The sequence below is a fragment of the Apus apus genome, chromosome 11, assembly GCF_020740795.1.
Source record: "Apus apus isolate bApuApu2 chromosome 11, bApuApu2.pri.cur, whole genome shotgun sequence".
Classification (NCBI taxonomy): Eukaryota; Metazoa; Chordata; class Aves; order Apodiformes; family Apodidae; genus Apus; species Apus apus.
This window is the reverse complement of record NC_067292.1, coordinates 1,328,318-1,348,145: the sequence shown is the minus strand read 5'-3', so window position 1 is coordinate 1,348,145 and position 19,828 is coordinate 1,328,318. Positions and strand designations below refer to the sequence as shown.

At 44.5% G+C, this 19,828-nt stretch overlaps 1 protein-coding gene across 3 annotated transcripts in view; it reads right to left on the bottom strand.

The window, feature by feature from the left end:
* ANKRD11 (ankyrin repeat domain containing 11) overlaps nucleotides 1–19,828 on the bottom strand; it is a 149,925-nt gene that overhangs the window by 118,957 nt on the left and 11,140 nt on the right. For all 3 annotated transcript variants that reach the window (XM_051629691.1, XM_051629689.1, XM_051629690.1), the window contains exon 2: nucleotides 5,293–5,372. The gene's annotated coding sequence lies outside the window, so the exon portion shown is untranslated. The remainder of the gene's footprint in view (nucleotides 1–5,292; nucleotides 5,373–19,828) is intronic.

Below are 19,828 nucleotides of genomic sequence, written 5' to 3'. Positions count from 1 at the left end.
AATAGGCAATAATTAGATAATTATTGCCACAGGTTTGTCTAGTTCTATCAGACCATGAGAGGAAGGAGGACAGGTGCTACACCAGGTCATGGATTGCTCCTACCAAGAACAACTTCTGTGTCACGGTGAACACACAGCTCTGAACGGCACTCAAAGAGCAAGGCAAGCCAGACATTTTTCACAGAAGTTTCTGCTTAGCTCAGATCTGTTCATTAAAGGTGCTGTCGTGGGCACACAGGCCAGGCCAGCTTATTAGCAGTGGAAAGGTTAGAGAGTGAATTACTGTAAGTGCTCCACTCTACCATCTGATATGCAAGGAAGGAGCTTCCCTACCTACACTTCTCCTAAAAGGTACTTTCAAATTGAGGGCATGTAGGTGGCATCTGCCAGAAGTGGCATGTGAATAACATTGGCAATTTAACAAATCCTGATGAAATACAGAGAACTGTAAAAGCAGCAATTCAAACACTCAAATCAAATGCTTATGCTAGGATTACATCTAAAATCTAGCTTCTTCACTGGGGCAGGGGGGAAGGATTTGAAAGCTTTTCTGCAGGTGTCAGTGGTGTTTTGTATCCAAAAATTCAAGCCCCTTTGACCAATGAAGAGATCTTGGCTCACAATAAAGTTACCTCTGTTTACCCTCTGCTTCAGTGAAGATATGGCTTTAAAAATTGAAGGTAGATTTTATACAAAATGACAAACATAAAAGCTCACCACCCTAATGGCTGCAAAGACCCATCTCCCATTCCCACAGGTACAAGCCCTGTGCCAGAGAAGAGCACTGGGCTGGAAACACTCCCCACCAGCCCACCTCCCCTCCTCACACCAGCACAAACCCAAACTGCCTCCTCTGAAACACTCCAGGCAAACCTGTCCCTGCAGAGCCACATAGCTGCTTCACAGCACTTCCAAAATCTGCATGTTTCTGAGAGAAAGTGCTCCACCATTTCAGGGGTGGGGTGAGGACCACAGCAGAAGTCAGTCAAACCCACAAGCCACACAGCCCCACTTCTTCAATGTTACATGAGACTTTACTAATAGCACTTGCCCATGGCTTCTTCTCCCCTCTCCAGGTCCTGCTTCATAACACAGCAGCTTCTTGCCCCCAAAGTCCAACACTTCCCTACCACACCCCAGATGCATGTGGAAAGCCTTGCTGCTCAGCTTAAAGAAAAAAAAAAGTACAATTGCACTTGTACAGTGTGATCTTCCAGCCCCTCTCATTTGGAAAGGATAAGAATTGAAACATGTGGAAAAAAGCCCAAAAGCTTAGAAGAACACTTCTACACAAAGAAATTTCTTCCTTGTGGAACACTAAGCTCTGTTTCCCCCAAAGCAGTAAAAATTGAAACCTGCATATGAACACATTTAAGAACATTAATAGAAAAATACCAAGCAGTTAAGTGAAGTCACGTTCCACCTAAACAACGCTTCCATTATTGCAGCTTCTGACTTTCAGAGGACAATTCAATCCTGGAAGCATGTACTGTAATTGCTTTTCCACTACAGGCCTCAACTTTACAATTGTATCCTGCTCGGGAGGTCAGAACAAGGCAGGGCTGCAGCTCTGAAAAGCAATTCTGTTTAGCAGTGCTACCTTACTCATTCTTTTAATCTCACACCTACATATTCATTATGAACTCTGTAAAATGCCAGTGCCAAAGCCACCATCAAAAGCCACTGCAATCTCTCTGCTGCTTGGAGAAAGCCTTGACCCCTCTGCTTCCCTAATGATGATGTTGAGGAGCTGTGAATCACACCAGCTGCCATCCCCAGCGCTGCAAACCCACCCAGCCACCTAACCCCAGAACCAGCACAACAAGATGCTGCTGTTTCCTGCTGTCAACAAATAGAAAAGAATCTCCCACGATGAACCTGGCCTGTTTTCAGCTAACTGTTTCAAACTGCTCAGCAAAATACCTGTCCTGCTCATGGTGACACAAGAGCTGCCCCAGCACAGGCTGAGCCAAGCAGGAACCTCACGCAGCAGAATGAACTCCCCTTTTCTCCACCCATCCCGATCAGGCCTCTGCTGTTATTACTACAGAAAGCTGGGGGGAAAACACCAAAATGACTGCACACCAAAAAAACAAGTTTATTTTAGAGAACTCAGGGTAGCAATGTTTGTAGCAAGCCCTGTGTTTCGCAATAAGGAGTTATCTACCCAGATGGAGAAATCCCAGACTTTCGTAACACTTCCTGCGGTGGAACAGGCCCTCTGCTCCCACCCCACCACACACCACAGCCCTTCTGCTCCTCCAGCTGCATCAACGCAACTGCTTCTGGGTCAGCAGATCATGCTACAAACAATCCACATAAGACTCTAAATATTTGTATTACTTAAATGCAGAGTGTCTTGGTGATCAGGTTAACAGCGCACCGATGAACAGCGGTATCGGCACGTGTGATGGGAACAAGCCACCTCCCAGGGACAGAAACAACCTGAATCAGGTTTGCAACTGAAGGGACCAGCAATGGCTTCATTTCCATCAGTCACACTATGAAATGTGGAACAGCAGAGTAGAGCCAACACAGTAGGGTCTTGCTACAAAGGCACAGGGGTCCTGAGGACCAGGCTCCTTCATCTCTTTCACTGGAGAATCAGAGTCCTTCACAGAAACTCACTCTGCTACACACAACTTGCTTGAGGAGGCAGAATAAACCACAAACAACCAGTTTTGTGCCCCAGTGCATTTTCACTCACAGGTTTACAGCAAAGGCAACCTCAATCTCATGGTCTCAAATAGAGGAGTAGCAAAAGCCAAGTACTTTCACAAAACATCCTTCCTTCAGACAAGACAGAGGTGGCACATCCCCACTCTGCTGGTTGGGCAAACAAGTCCCAAGGCAATCCCAGGTTTTACCCAGGAACAGCACAAGGAGTTAACACAGACAGCAAGAACCTGCTTTTAGCACGACTGCCTCTTAGAAGGAGAGGTTTTTACTCCAGCTTGGGGTAGAAGTTAATCCTGTTCAATCCCTGGGCTACTCAGAGGATGGCACAACCTGCACAACAGCGCAGTGACCATGCACCCTGCAGCCTCCGCACCAGCACTAGGCCCTGAATTCACCTCTGCAGTTTCCAGAACCTGCCAGATTTGCATGGCTTTTTTTCAGCCAACATTGGAGGACTTAGATCTTCTCCACAATATCTCCCTACAACAGTGCCCCAGGAATGGAGCTATCAGCCCCCACACCGATATGCATTTTAAGGAGCGCAGCAGCCTGCCTCTGCAGAGCAGTGGACAAAACCTTATTTTACTGGAAAAGGTCACTTAACTATTGTCTCTCAGGACTCACGAAACCCACAAAGCAAACTCAATCTTTTTTTGTTGCTGTTTCAGAAGTCAGAGCAACATCTGGTTTCACATTAATTATTTTTCTACCCCGTGTGCAGGCTTCGTCACATCATTCACCTTCAATCTTCAGCTGTCAAGTTTCTCTCCATCCACAGTTTCAGTACGGAAAACTGTTGATGATGGGCCTGGCTATCACCACAGCATGGCTTTCTATCAACACAGGACAAAACATCCTGAGAGAAAAGGGCTAAAGATGGAGAAAAGCCCACGGGCAAAAGGGCAGCCACCACTGCACTGTTGTGCAGAATTGAAGCTCCCACTTATAATCCTAAAAGATACTAGTGGCCAAAAGGCAGGCGATGCAGACAAAGGTCCCTGGAGAGATGCAGCCTGCTGTAATGCTCTGTAATCTGCCAGGAAGCAAGTCGTGGGCAAGTATACTATGCAAATATGTTGAAATGTTCAGGAAGTTTCAATGGAAAGGAAAAGTACAGAGATTAAGGCGATCCTGTTTGAGAAGCACAGTTTGCACTCAAAAAGCAAAGCACCAATTACTCCAAAACTCAGAATGAAAAGTCCTTGTACCAAAGTATGAAATATAATAGGTAGTAAACAACCTGGTTTATAATTAATGTTAAGATTCAGCTCAGTTTTTCAGGGGACTGCAGAGCACCCATTAAGGAAAGAGTTACTGCATGCTACAGCAAAAGGTCTCACACTTGATACACTTCAATTACTTCGCTGCAGCAGGGGAGAGTTACTGATGCCTGCTCTGTTTTGTTTCACTGTGAAAGGCTTCTCCAGCTATTAATATTCACCAAGGGAAACTGAAATAACCTGCTCTCTCCATCTGAATACCTTGGAATTATTACGGACAACCTAAATACAAATATTTTTTTCCCCTCAAAGCCCAGGACATAAGAACCCCAGCACCTTGCAAAGCCACCTGATGGAGCAGACCTGTATTTCTACATAAACTCTCCTGCAGTAACAGCCTTTATCATAACAACAATATCAACACAAATAATCCCATTGCAGCATAAACCACGAGATCAGCCAAGCACCCAAAGGCCCATGGCAGAAGCAACACACTAGGTTATCCATGGAGAGCCTTCTCCATCACCCTCCTGGGCATGCTGAGGATGACCTTGAACTCTGCCCTGCTGAGCTTCCCCCCATGAGGCTGTCACGACACCCCCCCAGAGCTGAGCCCAGGGAGAGCAGCCAACAGCAGCTTTTATTCAGCTCAACACACCAAACTGCCTGTGCTGCAGGAAGGACACAAAAACCAACTCCTTCCTACCACCTACATCCACACCATTTTGCTCTCTAGAGGACAGCACTGACCTCTCTCATCCTCTCTCAAAATACTAAGGCAAAAATGTCTATTTCCCCCCCAGTTCCTCTCTTAATAAAGTCCATTATTTCTACATCTGCTAGTGCTTCCAAAAAGCTGAATCCTCACACTGAACCAGAGTGTAGTCTCAACATACTGGGAGGTTTCTCTGCCCAGAAGGAAACATAGGTGCTGTCTTTTTCAATTATACTAATGACAAGGAGACATAACATCAGGAAACTGGCACTTGATTTTTAATAGACTTTTGTTCTTTTTTAAGACATTTTGAGATTGAAGAGAAAAGAGGACCAGGATATACTGGAGGTAGGAGAATATTTAATAATCCACAGTCAATAGCAGCAACAAACTAGGAAATGTTACCACAGGAAAGTCAATTTCTGCTTTCACTGAAGTCAGGGGAAAACCTGCTACATTTGAAATGGTATGAAAGTTAAAGGACATCTTAGAACCAAAGACATTTCCTAAGCTATTCTTGGTTACTGCAAATTATCCCCATGAAAGTTTGCAATTTTCGCCTTCCAGTTTCAGAAGAGAAAGAGAAGCCAAAACAAAACCAAACAACAAAAACACTGATAGAGACACAAACACTTCTTAAGATAATAAAAGACTGGGACACAAAAAGTAAATATTTACCGATTCCATAGTTGAAAGCTGTTGTTAGCAGGACATATATTAAAATCCAACAGAGGTGTGTCCCAAAAACGCTGTATAATCTGAAAAACACAGGAATTACTTCATTAGAAAGTGAAAAGACAATTTAATTCTACCCATTAGCATGCTGTATTTGAGCACATGAAGGCTGCTAAATACAAACTCTTGCCTAATCCAGAAATAAACGTCCTGATAACGACTCTGCACAAACAAAAGAATCAAAGAAACCACAGCAAGCCCAGGGAGCATCGACTAGGTCCCTAACTTCCTGATAAGAGATTGAAAAAAAAATTCCTTGTCTCAAGGTTTCTGTAACCATCTGTGTGGCTTTATGGTCACTTTATTTACAAGAAAAGGTATGTCACCCCCCAGCTGTGAGCACCCCATGCCCAGCAGGGCAGGGGGGAGCCTGCCCACGGTGCTGCCAGGTGCCCTATGCCAATAATTCACTTCTGGAACAACTGGTGTGGAATTACTGGTGACACAAGTGCTTTCTTTTTAAGCACACCTTGGATCTTTGCTCTGAGTGGCAGTTCATCTATTACAAACCTCTAACATTTTTATTTTTTATTTTTTTAAACAGCTCTTGCTGCACCTCTCAAGGATATTTTTCCAGCTATAAATTCCCACTGTGAAATTTCCGACGCCGGGAGGAACCAGCAGGAGCCCTCGGCACCCAAGGCGAAGGGGAATCACATTAACTGGTGCATGAAAGGGTTGGCCCCAAACCCCACATCTGAACCCTCCACAGCTCCCCCAGCAGCAGCACGCTCAGGTACCAGCACTCTGGGGTGACTGTCACAACAGGGTGGGCAGGGACCCAGCCTGCCTGGCAAGTGTCAGGGTTGCAGCTCAAGCCGGCCATCTCCTGAGTCACCAGCTCCTTCTGCACCGCCTGACGAGCACGTTGGCTCAGAAATAAACATCTCCCAGCCAGAACAAACTAGTCTGTTCCAGATGAGATCTCCAGAAACGTCACTAAAAATAGTGTTCCAGGTGATCCAGCTGCTCCAAGGGGACAAGTTTGGGACAGCACAGCTCAGGAGCCCACACAAGTCGCATGAGCCAGGACAAGCCTGAACTCCAGCTCACATTTACAGTTGCCCCTTCTGCTAAAGATTCCCTAACTCACACAGGCCACCTTGACTCCAAGAGCCTCCACACACTGGTCCTCCTCCTAATCACACTCTGCTTCTTGAGCTCTTTTTCTAAAACCTCCCAAACCAAAGCCTTTACCATGGGGCTCCCGGGGGGCAGCCAAACACTTCTTTTTAAAGCTTGTTCTAACCTACTGTTATTCTCCCAAATTCCACCTCCACAACTTTAGAGCCCAGCTCCAGAGTGCAACACCACTTTAAACAGCAACAGATTTGGTTTCCTATCATCTTTTCACAACTCAGTAATTAACAGGACTGGCCTATGTAGAGCTTGTGACATGCAGCTCAATTTTATACTGTACCTGCTGCCTGTCACCTCAGAAACCACTTCTCTGATGTAGCTGGATTTGGACATCTGCCTTCCAATGGGATGGTCTTCAGGAACCACCCAAGAGACACTCCGAGACTAACCAGAACAGATACATGGTGGAGGAGACTGGGAACCCCAGGAAAGCCTTGTTTGTTTTGAGAAACGTTTACTCCCCGATGAAAAGTTGAAGGAAAAATGTCCAGATGAGCAACACAGCTGCATCCAGGGTAGAGCTGCTACCAGCTAAGGTAAGTTTTAGGAACCAGAGGGAAAAGGAGCAGGCCTAAACAAAACCAAAAAACCCAACGGAATATGTAAGGGCACACAGTCCTGACCTAAAGAAAGGAAATCCTGCAGCAGGTAAACTTCTCCAAACAAGCAAAAAAGAAACAAATCAAAGGTTTGTGACATTCTTCTTTCAGAACAGCAAAGGAGATAGAGAGATGCAGCTACTCCATGTTTTTTTCCAAGGAAAGCAAGTCCTGGGGCACCATTCCTGATAGGAACTGCAATCCTATGGAGCATAATGACAGTATCTGCACAGCATTTCTTCCCGCAAGGTTCCCCTCCCTCATTTCCTCCACAACAAAAGTCACAACTCTAATTAGAGCTATCCACTTACACAGAGAGAGGAGATAAACTGAGGACAAAAAGCTGAACTTCCAGCTACATGATCTGGAAAATCAGTTCTGTGACGTGCTGGCAGCAGTGACTCTGATCACTTGTGAACAGAATTACCATGAAAATCTACAGAAATCTTGTCCCATGACACACTGATGCACAATTGTGAAGGTCTATTAACATCTGCTTCCTGGCCTACATAGTGTAATTTCATTCATTACTTAGCTCACCCAAAATGTACGTAAAGTATTATAACACAAACAGTGACCACGTACGAGCCAAGTAACTTTCACAACAACCAGTGTATAATTTTTTATGAAGTTATTATCAAATTAGTCACGAGGTACAATTGTCTACAGGATGTTGTCTACCTACACTTTTCCAACCAACACGATTCCATGACTCTAAACACTTCAGCAGCAGATGCCCAAGCACAGACCATGGACAACATGTATTTGGGTCACACACACAACGATCCTGTTGTGCAGAATCCAACACTTCAATTTATAAGTAGCTTTACTTCCAAAAGCCTCAATTATTTTATTAATACATTAGACACATTTATCCATCCAATTTTTTTTGCTTTAGGCTGATGAAAATGTACCACTTCCCAAACTAACATCACTATCCTTGTTTTCCCTTCTGTGAACTTACACCACGGGCCGTCGGACAAGGCGCCGACGGGTGCCAAGCCAACTGCAGCTCCACAGAGCCCATCCTGCAGTGCCAGGTGGCAGACACTCAGCCTTCCTCTGCCTTGAAATGGCAGTGCAAATATCAAATAATTAAGTGTTCAAGGTGACCAGGTTCTGGTTTAAAACAGGCTCAGTCTTTCAAGCCCTGTGATGCTTTATTTGATATTAACATGAAGTAATTTGGAAACTTAGGGTAAGTAGACAGTTCCATTTAAAAAATGTTTCAACCTCTACGTTCTCCCACCACCTTCTGCTCTTTAACATGTAGTCCACAGCAGCTCCCCACTGATTAGTTATTGATTCCTCCTGCTGCACTCCCACACAGATCAGTACACTTCAGACTTACAGCACACGGGGCAACTTTTGCTCACATTCACTGAAAAAAAACCTGGGAATTAAGTAATTCAAACTTCTTTAATAAAAGGGTATCTTGTACCTTTCCAGAAATCAGTATTTGAAGATGGGAAATGCTTTACAATCACGAGATGTGATCAGAAAAAAAAAAAAACAGACTTGCATTAACTAGAGACTACTTGCACCGAAGCAGCTCAGGCAGGGGAACACTCCCTGGTCACAATGGCAAGGCCAGAGGTGGCTCCAGAGGCTGATGTCAGCCGTAAAAGAATAAAACCAGGTCGATTCTCTACAGATGCAGTCACTATGAAAAACGTCATCAAGATTCAACAGTTTTATACATCTAAATATTTCTAACTCTGATCAACTGAATGCTAAAAGGGTTCCACTTACATCTCCATTTTACAGGGAGCAGGAAAGAAAGTGTCTGCTCTAAGTCTCATTTTGAACAATCAAGAGGCCAACCTCCCCAAAAGCAGTGACATTTTTTCTTATTAGTGTTTCTTTGAAGCAAAAAATGTTGTACTTTGATTGAAAGACAGACTTGCATAAATTCTGATGTTATGGTGATCCAGAACTATGAAGAATGGCAGGACACCAGTATGAGATGGAGAGTATGATTTAGACCAACTTCTGAATGGAAAAAAAACCCTCCAGGGAAAAGAACAGCCTTTTTCCACAGAGCTCATCTGCCTCCCTTGAAATAATTGAAGAAAGACACAGAATTTCAATGAGGCATCTCTCTTGAGGGCTTCAGTAAAAACATCCACCAGGGAACACACAAGGTATCAGCAAGAGCTTCTAGTGGTTTCAGACAAGCTCCATTATCTCAGATACAGAACTCAAGGAGGTACAAAGTACAACAAATTTGGAGGGAGGAGAACTCTAGAAATGTTTTCCAATGCACTCCATGATCATGCTCCCACCAACCCAGCGAGCCCCCTGCACAGCTTTACCAGCACCTTCTGCACCCTCACTGAGCTCTGCCCCTGCTGGAATCGTGAAAATGTAAAATCATGTTACATTCCAGATTCTGAAAACACAGAGGTGGGGTTGAGAATCCACATGCAGACAGCACTACAAACCCCACATACTTCCTACCAACTACAAGTCAGTTCAGAATCCAAATGCTGGAGTTTGGGGAAGAAATCAAAGTGCCACATACACAGAGACCATGTAGAAATTACCAGCTCTGCTCCTTTCTATGTTTTGCTCACACTCTCTTGAGAACTGAGACCAGTCCTGCCTATGGCAGTGGTGAAAGTTCTCTGGACCCCGGGGGGATGTGCAGCAAATAAAGATCTTCAGGTTTGGGGCAATTTCCCTCAAGAACCAGGAGAAGCAGACCCAGGCCAGTCTGCAGAGCTTGGGCCTGTTTGGAAAGAGCAGAGGTACTGCACTGGAGCTCTGGCTAGAGGCAGAAAGAGCTGTTTCCAGGAAATGCACAGAAATTAGAGATAAATAACGCCTTTAACTGAATGCCCTGCATCCTATCAGCAACTGGCAGACCAATCATCTCCACACACACGTCTGCTGAGCAAGCTCTTGTGTTCGGTGGGACCAGAGTCAGACTCACTCTCACCTGCAGCTGCTCCTACACTTTAAGAAGAAATTTCCAGTCGTGGTGTGAGCTACAGAAGGGGCCTTTCAGCAGAATTGACATGGAAGCAAATATTTCCTCAGCCAGCATGGTAGCCAGCTGTGCTCTGACAGTACCAGCTACCAAAGTGAAAAACCAGAGTGCAGGAAGAACTACACTCGTGCTAAAAACAAACCACACAACACACACTTGCAGTAATATATTCTTGGTTTCAAAGTTCTTTCATTTTGCCCTGCAGATAACATGCATGCTGAGATCTACATTTTTTAAAGCTCCTGTCATCTTTGCCTCTTGATAAAAATACAAAATGTCCTCAAAAACACAGATCAAGATACTTCCACGTGGGCTGAAGAGCCTAAGGCTCAATTTATCCCACCAAAACAAACACAAAGGAAAAGATGTGATCCCTGAGGAAGCAAATTGTCCTTTAAGTGTTTTAATTGAAAGTCTGACATGGATACCACAGTTCATAAGAAACAGGTGATTGACAGTAGCCCAAATTCAGGAACACTAGAGCTGTTTAGGGACCTTCAGTCTCTAAATCAGTGAAAATAATCCCAGATCCATGAAGTCAAATAACCAGTTTCAAGGCATTTCTGGTGTTTGTCAATTTGTGCTATTTTCACTTCATTAAACAACACCAGGTATAGTCTTTATACACTGACACAACTCTGTTTCCAACACCAAAATTCTTGGCTGACCCTGAAGAACTACTGCACCCCATTGTCTACTTGAAATCCTCCACACATCATGCTCGCAAGGAGGTGGGAAATTATGCCTGTGTGTGGTATGTTTCTACCTTCCTTTTATAGAAAAGAGACTTAAGTTCAAATAAAATTCTGCAGTTCATTTCAGTACGTCAAAAAATAGCATCAAAGTCTTTAACTGCTTTTATGTTTTAACTGCATTAAACTACAAAATAATTATCAGCAGAAGCCTCACAGAATCATAGAATCACAGACTGGTTTGGGTTGGAAGGGACCTTAAAGATCATCTGTTTCCAAACCCCCTGCATGGGCAGGGACACCTCCCACCAGCCCAGGCTGCTCCAAGCCCCATCCAACCTGCCCTTCAACACTGCCGGGGATGGGGCAGCCACAGCTTCTCTGGGCAACCTGGGCCAGGGTCTCACCACCCTCACAGTGAAGAATTTCCTCTTAATGTCCAATCTAAATCTCTCCTCTTTCAGCTCAAAGTTTTACACACTGCAGTTTAACCCTTGCAAACACAACAGGCAGCTGAGCGATAAACCCTGAAAAATTACTGGGTGCTCTATCATTGATTATCTGGTTTCTTCACATCAGACATTTAAAGTTCTCTCCCCTCAAGAATATCTCACAATTGCTAACCTCTAAATTCACATATAATTTCTCCTGGAAAAATCCATGAAAGTAGCACTTGGCAGGGTAAAAAAAAAAACCAACAACTGGGGCTGCAGAGGAATCCCAGCTCCCAGCACAACCTGAAAGCTTAAATCACTGAAGGAACTTGTTTTTTCTTGGCATGATGTGGCAGAAGAGCTAAGCAAGCCTGAACAGTTTCCACTGAACCAGACTTTTCAATTCCATGCACACAATTAAGAGCTCTGGAAGCACACAAGCATGTTCCCTCATCTCTCCTCCTTCACCCTTACCACCCTTCTGTGGCTTCTCTGATGAGTGGAAAGTATTAAGTCAAAATATAGTTTCTGCAATTTCCTTAACCAACCTTGAAGTGAAACTCAAGGCCCCAGCTTGCCCTTCTGTACCAGCAAGCAGGGACAAGACTGGCTCTGTCCAGAGGACACCCTGTTTTCCATGCTAGGACTGAGTCTGCCTAAGTTAAAAAAAAAATCCCCTAGTTTTAAATAATGTCCAATGCTTTAAAGACTACACACTTTAATCAGCAAATGGATAAAGGATTCTTAACCATACTTGCAACACTTGCCTTTTAACAGCATTAAATTAGAGCAAGTGGCCATCTCTGTCATGGATGGAAATGAGACAATTGTTAGGGACCCAAAAATGAGTGTTCACTGTCACTTCAGTGGCCCAGGAAGCTAAAGCAGCCTTGTTTGTCAGCCTCAGTGCTTCCAAATAATCATCCAGACCTTTACCATTTTTCTTTTCTAGAGCTCCAATATGAAATGTAATTACCTAAGCCTGCTGGGTCTTTCCAGCCTGATTGAATCCCTTCCAAGATGATGCATGATCAGGCTCATCTCTTCATTAAACCACCTGCATGTGCAAGGCAAAGATCCACCTCCTTGCTTTGGAAGAACAGGTTGTTATTACCAGGACACAGCAAAAACAAGTCTCCAGGTTAAGCTCCTGAGAAAGTGTTTCCAAGAAAGCCCTCAGCACAAAACAGCAACATCGTATCTACTTTCAAAATAACCTGAACTCTTCGCTATCCAGCCAGAAAATTCAACATCCGGATCTGCGGATCCCTTGAGCTGTTTGAGTCCATGGTGAGCTGTTAATTCCTAAGCCCCTTGGAAGAGAGACAGGATGCACAATGGTGTGGATGTTCAAGGCAGAACTGCTCCATCACTGCCTGTAGTTCACATGGGAATGTGAGGAAATGGACCTCCTTAGCCTAAACACTTGCTGAGCCCCAGCTGAAAAGTAGTAAATTTCCAATCCAATTATTCTATAATCAGATCATAAAAACAGTATTATACTTAAAAAAAGCTCAACTACAGCAGCATACACGTAGACAAAAACTGAAGAGCATAACATAGTTGAAAGCCAAACATTTTGGAAAGCATTATCCAAAATAAAACTTCCAGGTCAACACAGAAACCAACACAGAGGTAAGAGGCAGAGACAACAATTGCTCCTTTTGGGGATACAAACAAGAAGTGATAAACTAGCACCACTGGGAGTCAACAGCATGAGCAGCAATATTCCCAGATGTTGACAATTAGAAAGGTTTATGGGAAAACTAGAAGAAATTGATCAAGTACTAGAGAACTTTGTGTATATTCAAAAGCTACAGAATTTCAGTTTTTAATAAATACAGCCAGAATTGCAACATATTTATCTGGCTAACAACCCCAGCTGCCAGTTTCTCCAATTCACCCGTCAGAGCCATCCTAGAGGCTTCCCACCTGCACTGGAAACCAAAAATAACCCCCAGTGACCTAGGGAACTTCTAGAACATAAAGAATACACTGACATGCTATCAAGAGGGACACTCAAAGATTAATTTCAGAGACAGACAGAACTACTGCCCATCTTCGAGAGCTCGAAAAACCCCACCATGCTGAACAGACTGAAGTCAAGCTAAAAAATCCTGAAGCTTCAACTTGTCCTTTGAGTTAAGCTCAAAGAAGATGGCCTTCAACAACCCAGTGAAGACAAGTATGTTCTCTGGAATCATACCAGTAATTTAAAGTTAGATCACAGCTGCTGCCATATTTCAGGTACCTTCTCCTTTTCATTCCTGCTAAATACCTGTGGGACAAAGTCTGAAGTGGGACAAAGACACACTTCCCATCATTAGTCAGAACACCTTCCCTGTAACTTTACGAGGAGCCCCTCCACTAACCCATTCCACTCAAATTCCCTTTGTAAGTTCTTCTAAGGGAAGGAAAGAAGGTTAATGATGCTACTAGGCCAGGGAGAGTACCACTTTATTTAAAAATCCAACTCCCCTATTTCTTACTCTGTGCTGAATTTTAGCACATTGAGAAAATAGACCATTCTTCAGAAGAAAAAAAAAAGCGTGACAAGACAGACACATTTGTCACCTTTACAGGCTCAGATATTTGCAACCATGACAAACTGGATACAGGTTACTATTAATAACTGAACTATTTCCTTTCTGAAAGCTGATTTGTGAAAAGGATGCAGCCATTCCATTTTAAAACACACTAATTAGCCAAGGAGGAGTCCTGGAAGTCAGCATTCAGCCTTCAAGAACATACACAGCCTCTCTCAAAAAGGGGAAAAAAACCAGCAAACTCATCGAAGGAGCACACGACTGCCTGCTCCAAGCAGCAACATCCAACCTCCTCAGCCAAGAACATTCTGTGTAGTTACAGGAACATTACAATTGGAGGCTTCAACCATTCAGACGTGGGTTTCTCTTCTTAAGAATATGCAAGTCTCACTCAAATGATCAAAACCAGATACATGCAGCCATTCCAAGGATGAGGTGACACTGTTACCTGCAGCAGACCTGGCTTGATGGCCCAGGAGGTCCCCAGAAGGGGTGTGAACAATGTTAAAACATGCTTAAGGCTTCAGTTTGCAGAGTTATGAAAGGTGTCTTACAATCACCTCAAATTACACAGCAAAGAAAAAGGAAAGGCAGCTTCTCCTTGACTTCCATATGGCATCTCTCCCCTCTTGTCTAGGTCCTGCCAAGTTAAGGTCAGAATAAAAGGAGTTTCTTTAAGAATACCAAATAAATTGAAAGCACCTACAGGTCCCACTGATTATTTTTTTTCCCCTCCTATTATAAGCCCTGAAGAGGTTTAAGTAGCAGTTGCCATCATTAAGGAAGCTGCTCCCCTCCCATTTTCCATTCTCCAGGAAAATGAACACCAGGCAGCGGTGAAGCAGCAGGCTGCTGCAGTCCCACCGTCCTACAGACACAGCAGGAAAACGGTCACAGGCCACCCCAGCTCTCTCACCGAGAGCCTTGCTAGACACTAGATTAAGGAAGTCAAATGTCTCTGTACATTCCTGGTACCCCAGCTGCTCAGAAGGGGCTGTGGGGGAAGTTCCCGGTTACAGCTGAGCAAAGCCCAGCAGGGAGATCTCTGCTTCTCCCTCCAGACACTTCTGGAGCTTCTCCATAAACGAGCTGAACCTGCCAGCCCAGCAGAAACCTCTTCCTCTGCCTCCTGGTGTCCCATGGCAGAAGGGGCAGGACTGGCTGCTGTGCCCAGGAAGGTGGGGGAGCCGCCGGCCCCGCGAGCCACAAACCACACCCCGAGAACATCCACAAACACCTCGGCAAGGGCAGAGCCCTCCCTTCAAACACAGCCCCGGCCAAACAAACAGCTCCGAGGGTGGCAAGGAAAGCGCTCAGAGGACAAAAGGACAGAGTTAGGATTAAACCCAGTCCCTTGATCCCTGGCCAAATGGCCTGCCCATCAGCCCACGCAACTTCCAGAGCCAATTTAAAATCCTGAGTGTGCTGTACTTTAGGTTATAAAATCGTATTTAGAGACACATTTGAAGTGTTCTTTGCTCTGTTGGTGGCTAAAAACAATCCCTTTGTCATCAAATCTTGCTTCAGCAAGCTGACGTGACGTTTTTAACTCAGGAAATAAGATAATTACGGTTCAAGGTAAGCAACTACAACTGTGCATCATAAACCGTTTCTAATTTTAAGCCCGAGTCCCTCTAATGCCATCCATATTTTAAAGAAAGTTGCCTTACAAATGGTACAGGTTGTTTAAGTAGCTTGTGATGGAGCCCTATGGCTGATTAGCATCCTCAGCAGATCGGGAGAAGAGGGGCAGGCGGAGCAGATGGAAGTGGAGCAGATGCAGCAGGAGAGCTCCAGGATCCAAATGAGTCAAGGTAAGGCAGACACGAAGGGGGAGAAAACACACTCTGAATCTTAAACAGCCTCAGAGGTAAAAACTGTACCTCTCAGGAAGGCACAGAGAACAGCAAAGGCTGAGACCACAGCTACCTGTGCTGACGCAATGTTTGCTGCAAGTCATTTTCTATCCCAGACCTCAAAGGCCTCACTGCAGCTTCCCCAGTGGCACAAACAGCAAGAATTCAAGTTGTAACTTGCTGCAAGAGCATCAGCTACCAAGCTGTTCAACACCAGGCAGTAAACTCACCTACAGCCACCCGCACTGTGTCTGAACTAGCCCTTGTGCTGCTGCTACCAGAAAACACTCTCCTAAATTACCTAGAAACAAAGGGTACAATAAACACAAGCACCATCGCTGAGGCACATCTGAATTTGTCTGGCACTACAAGGTACTGGGGGCAGCAAGCTGCCTGCCTCCACCATGCTTCATTACACAGAGGTAGCAATAACCCCAAGTGCTGCCTATAGGTGGTAGCCGGGTAGGTTTTCATTCCTCATCCCAGGGAAAAGCACCACTAAATTACAACTAAATGAGCGCAGTTGAATGAGAGACTGTAGCAGAGCAAGCGAGATCTGATCCAGACAAAGCATTCCTCAATAGCTGTGCTCACAAGAACCAGAAGTGGTCAAAACTACCCAAGCAGCCAGTTGTGAGAATGCGGCTGTTTCTGCAGAAGAATAAACAGTGAAGAGGAATCACGTGGTGAAGCCCAGGCAGCTTGGGAGAGCTGGCTCCTCCAAAACTTTTCATCGTGAAACATTTTCAAACAACCCCACCCCACTTCTGCTATTGTTGTTGGAGAGGGAATTCCAAGCAGAACAGTTCTTTCCACCCCATTTTTCTGCTGGAAGAAGAAAAATGGTAACACTGCACAGCAGAAATGCAATTTTTGCAGTAGCTCATTGAGCAAGACAAGTCTCCTTCCTAAAGAAAAAAGGATTAACACACCTTGAGCCCGTCGTGCAGCACCACAAATGTATTTTTAGCTACAAACACTTGACGGCAGCAGAATGGTGAAGTCTCCCAGGTTGAAGTTAGCTGTGGGAGGTTAATCTTTCTACACCCTGGAGAGGGCAGTTCATTAAGAGGCTGTTTGGAGCAGAAGGAAACAATTCACCCACTCCCTGAAGACATACCTCTTCCCATGACTGTACACAAGGCAGCTCCTCTGAGCTCTATGCCACCCACCCCATCCCCTTCTGCACCCTTTTCTTGGTACAGTACCACGTCCAGGCTGCTTAAAGGCAAACTTCCCTTACACATCTCTAGCACCATTAACAGAGCTAAATTCCACCCTGTGTTCAAGGCAGGACACGGGATGCAAAGTGGCTCAAAGTCAACCCAAGGGTCCAAGAAAAGGAGGCAGCAGAAAGACAGTTTGGCTTTAGAATGTTTTATCTGCAATTAATACTTTTTCAGGACTTCTCCCAAGGTAACATATCAGCTCTCAGACCAAACCCAAGCACAAATAAGCAAACTGCAAAATACTCTCAAAGTGAAGCTTCACAGGGAGTCAAACAGTCTATCTGCCACCAAAGCCACTCTGCTCTCCTCCTGCTAAAGGATGAATGTTTAACCCAATTAGCAGGTAAAGGAGCCTATTCAGTGAGCCCACAAAAGGTAACTTAATCACTCCATGCATTAGTTCCTACCTACAACTGTGCTCAGGTTGCAGCTCATCACACAGCCCTTCAGGACTGCACCTCTGGAAAAAACACCTCAAAGGGTTGCCGAGGTAGCTGCCTCCCACCTGGGAAGAAGTCAAGGAACAAGCTGTCTTAGTCAACCATCGGATGCACTCATGTCCACACAGGCTGCAGGGTGCTGTCAGGTTTCCTTTTCTGTGCTCCATCAATATAATGGCATCTCCTGAACCAAACCACTGCTCCTACGGTATGTGGAAACACCAACCCGAAGCCAGCTCTAAAAATTGCTTCCTAATATGTTCTTATGCTATTACCTATTTTGATAGTTAACTCTCAAATTGCTTCCAAATTAGAGAGCATTTGTTATGGAATCCTTGATTTTCAGGTAGCTGAAGTTAAGCAAAAATGGAATAAAATTGATATAAACCTCTGAATTACAGAAAGTAACTAATGGTCAATTCTGAGCACTTATGTGACAACAGGCAGGGGGAAAAAAAAAAATGCAAAAATCTACAGGAGACCCAAAACACCTGACTTTAGCCAAGCCATTTTTCAGACTTTTACTAAAATGAGATTGGCCTTTGAGCATGATTCACATCTGCCTGTTGTAAAGAGCCACAGAGCACCAACATCACAGAGTGAGAGACACAGAAATACGCAAAGGGGAAGAGTGGAGCAACATGTGCTGTGCTTATACAACTTTAAAAAAAGAGCTCCTTTATCATAGCTCACAGCTTTCAGGGAAGGCAAGAAAAATTGTACTGCAACATAGTGTGTAGGTATAAGAAAAATACAGCTTGATTCAGCCCTGCCTCCCCTTCTTAGCTCGACCTCCTCCAAGTGCTTTAAATAGGATGTTATCACTACTTGTTTATACGCCATTGCAGAGGGAAAAAAAAGCTTGGTTTCTTAATACTGCATTACAGAACAAAATGTTACTCAATTCTTTCTGTAAAGTACTAAGAAATAACTGTGAGACCATATGTGTCTGAAAGCATCCACGTGCTGGAGTAATCTGGGCTTACGTAACTGGCAATTGGCGTCTTTACCACGAGGAGCAGGGCAGAAAGGGCCAACACACACATTCTCTTTTAAGACTAAATGCCAACCTAAAAATTCATTTTGAGGAGCCCGATTCTGGAGGCAAGCAAAATTCACATCTCTAAGTCACAATCTCAGGTTCCTGCCATGAAAGCATACAGACAGAACCCTGTGTGGTTGATTTTTCTCTCCTTTAGCTCATCATGTCAAGTAAAAATGAATCACTTGTTAATTGACAACCTCAGCTTGAGCTGAGGCCACCACGATTCTTATCTGAGTAGCTGGAAGGCAAGTCCTTCCAAGGTTCCAACAAGCCATCAACAAAGGTAGAGATCAGCACCCTCCTATTTTCTCAGCCCATTCTAAATCGTCAGGCATCAGAGCATAGATACTCCTGGAAATTCTGCTCTACTTGACCCTTGAATTCACAGGAAAGAAAAGAAAGACCCCACTGCTACATGCTTATGGGATCCACCACAGCCCCCTTCAGATGAAGCCCAAGCCCACCAAGACACTATGGCTTGTACACAGGGGTAGTATCTAAAGCCCTAAATCACCTCTGCCTTGGGACGGTCCCACTACCTTCAGCTGTAAACTTGCCTTCCCACTGCCAGCTGCAGGGGACATCCATAACACTCACATCTGCATCTGCTGAGTGTGGGGGCTCCTGAGTGCAAGTAAATCAAAGGGAAACAAGGGCACAGCTCAGGAACAGCAGCCATGGCATGACACAGACATCGAGAAGGTGGCCAAAAACAAGAGCTGCAAAACAGACCCAAAATCCAGACACAAATGTGACCAAAAACCACCTTCCCTCTGCTCTTCGCCAAAAGGAAACATTTGTTTTTCTTATAAACACAATTAAGTGCTTTGGTGTCACTGCTGGGCGAAGCTCAGTGTTCTTAGGTACAAAGCTCAGGGTGGCAGGGAAGGTGTGTGCCTGGCTGCAGCCACCATCCCAGAGACACAGACACCTCGCTGGGAAAAGCAAATCAACTTTTCATGCACAGGTAAGGACAAACGTCTCATTGCTGTGTTTCAAACATTTAAGATCTTCAGCTGAACCACAGGAAAGAGTGCTACTAGTTAGGCTATTACAGTAAATGAAATGAAAATTGAAAATGAAGCCTGACAGTAAATGTAAGTAAATATCTGCCAGTTCCACCATCACCATAACACACGGCTCTTATGACAAAACTTCTGCAGAACAGAAAAGCACCCTTGATAACTCTGAATATTAAGCTGAGGTACCACAGGCATCCTACAGTTTATATAAATAAAGTGCCTCCTGCAAATAATCACGGTTCCTTCAGTGAGAACTGCAGCATGATTAACAGAGGTCCATTATAAAGGCAAGGCATAACCCAGCTCCTGTGTGTAGTCACTGCCACATCGGACTACATTGCCATGGCAACCAGGGAGGAAAATATAAAGCAAATTACAGTTAAATGAAAATTATTCTCCATGACAATATATGTTAATGCGGGAACATTTGCAAGGCCATTCTGGATAAGATGTTTACATTCACACATGTGTTTACAAAAATAAA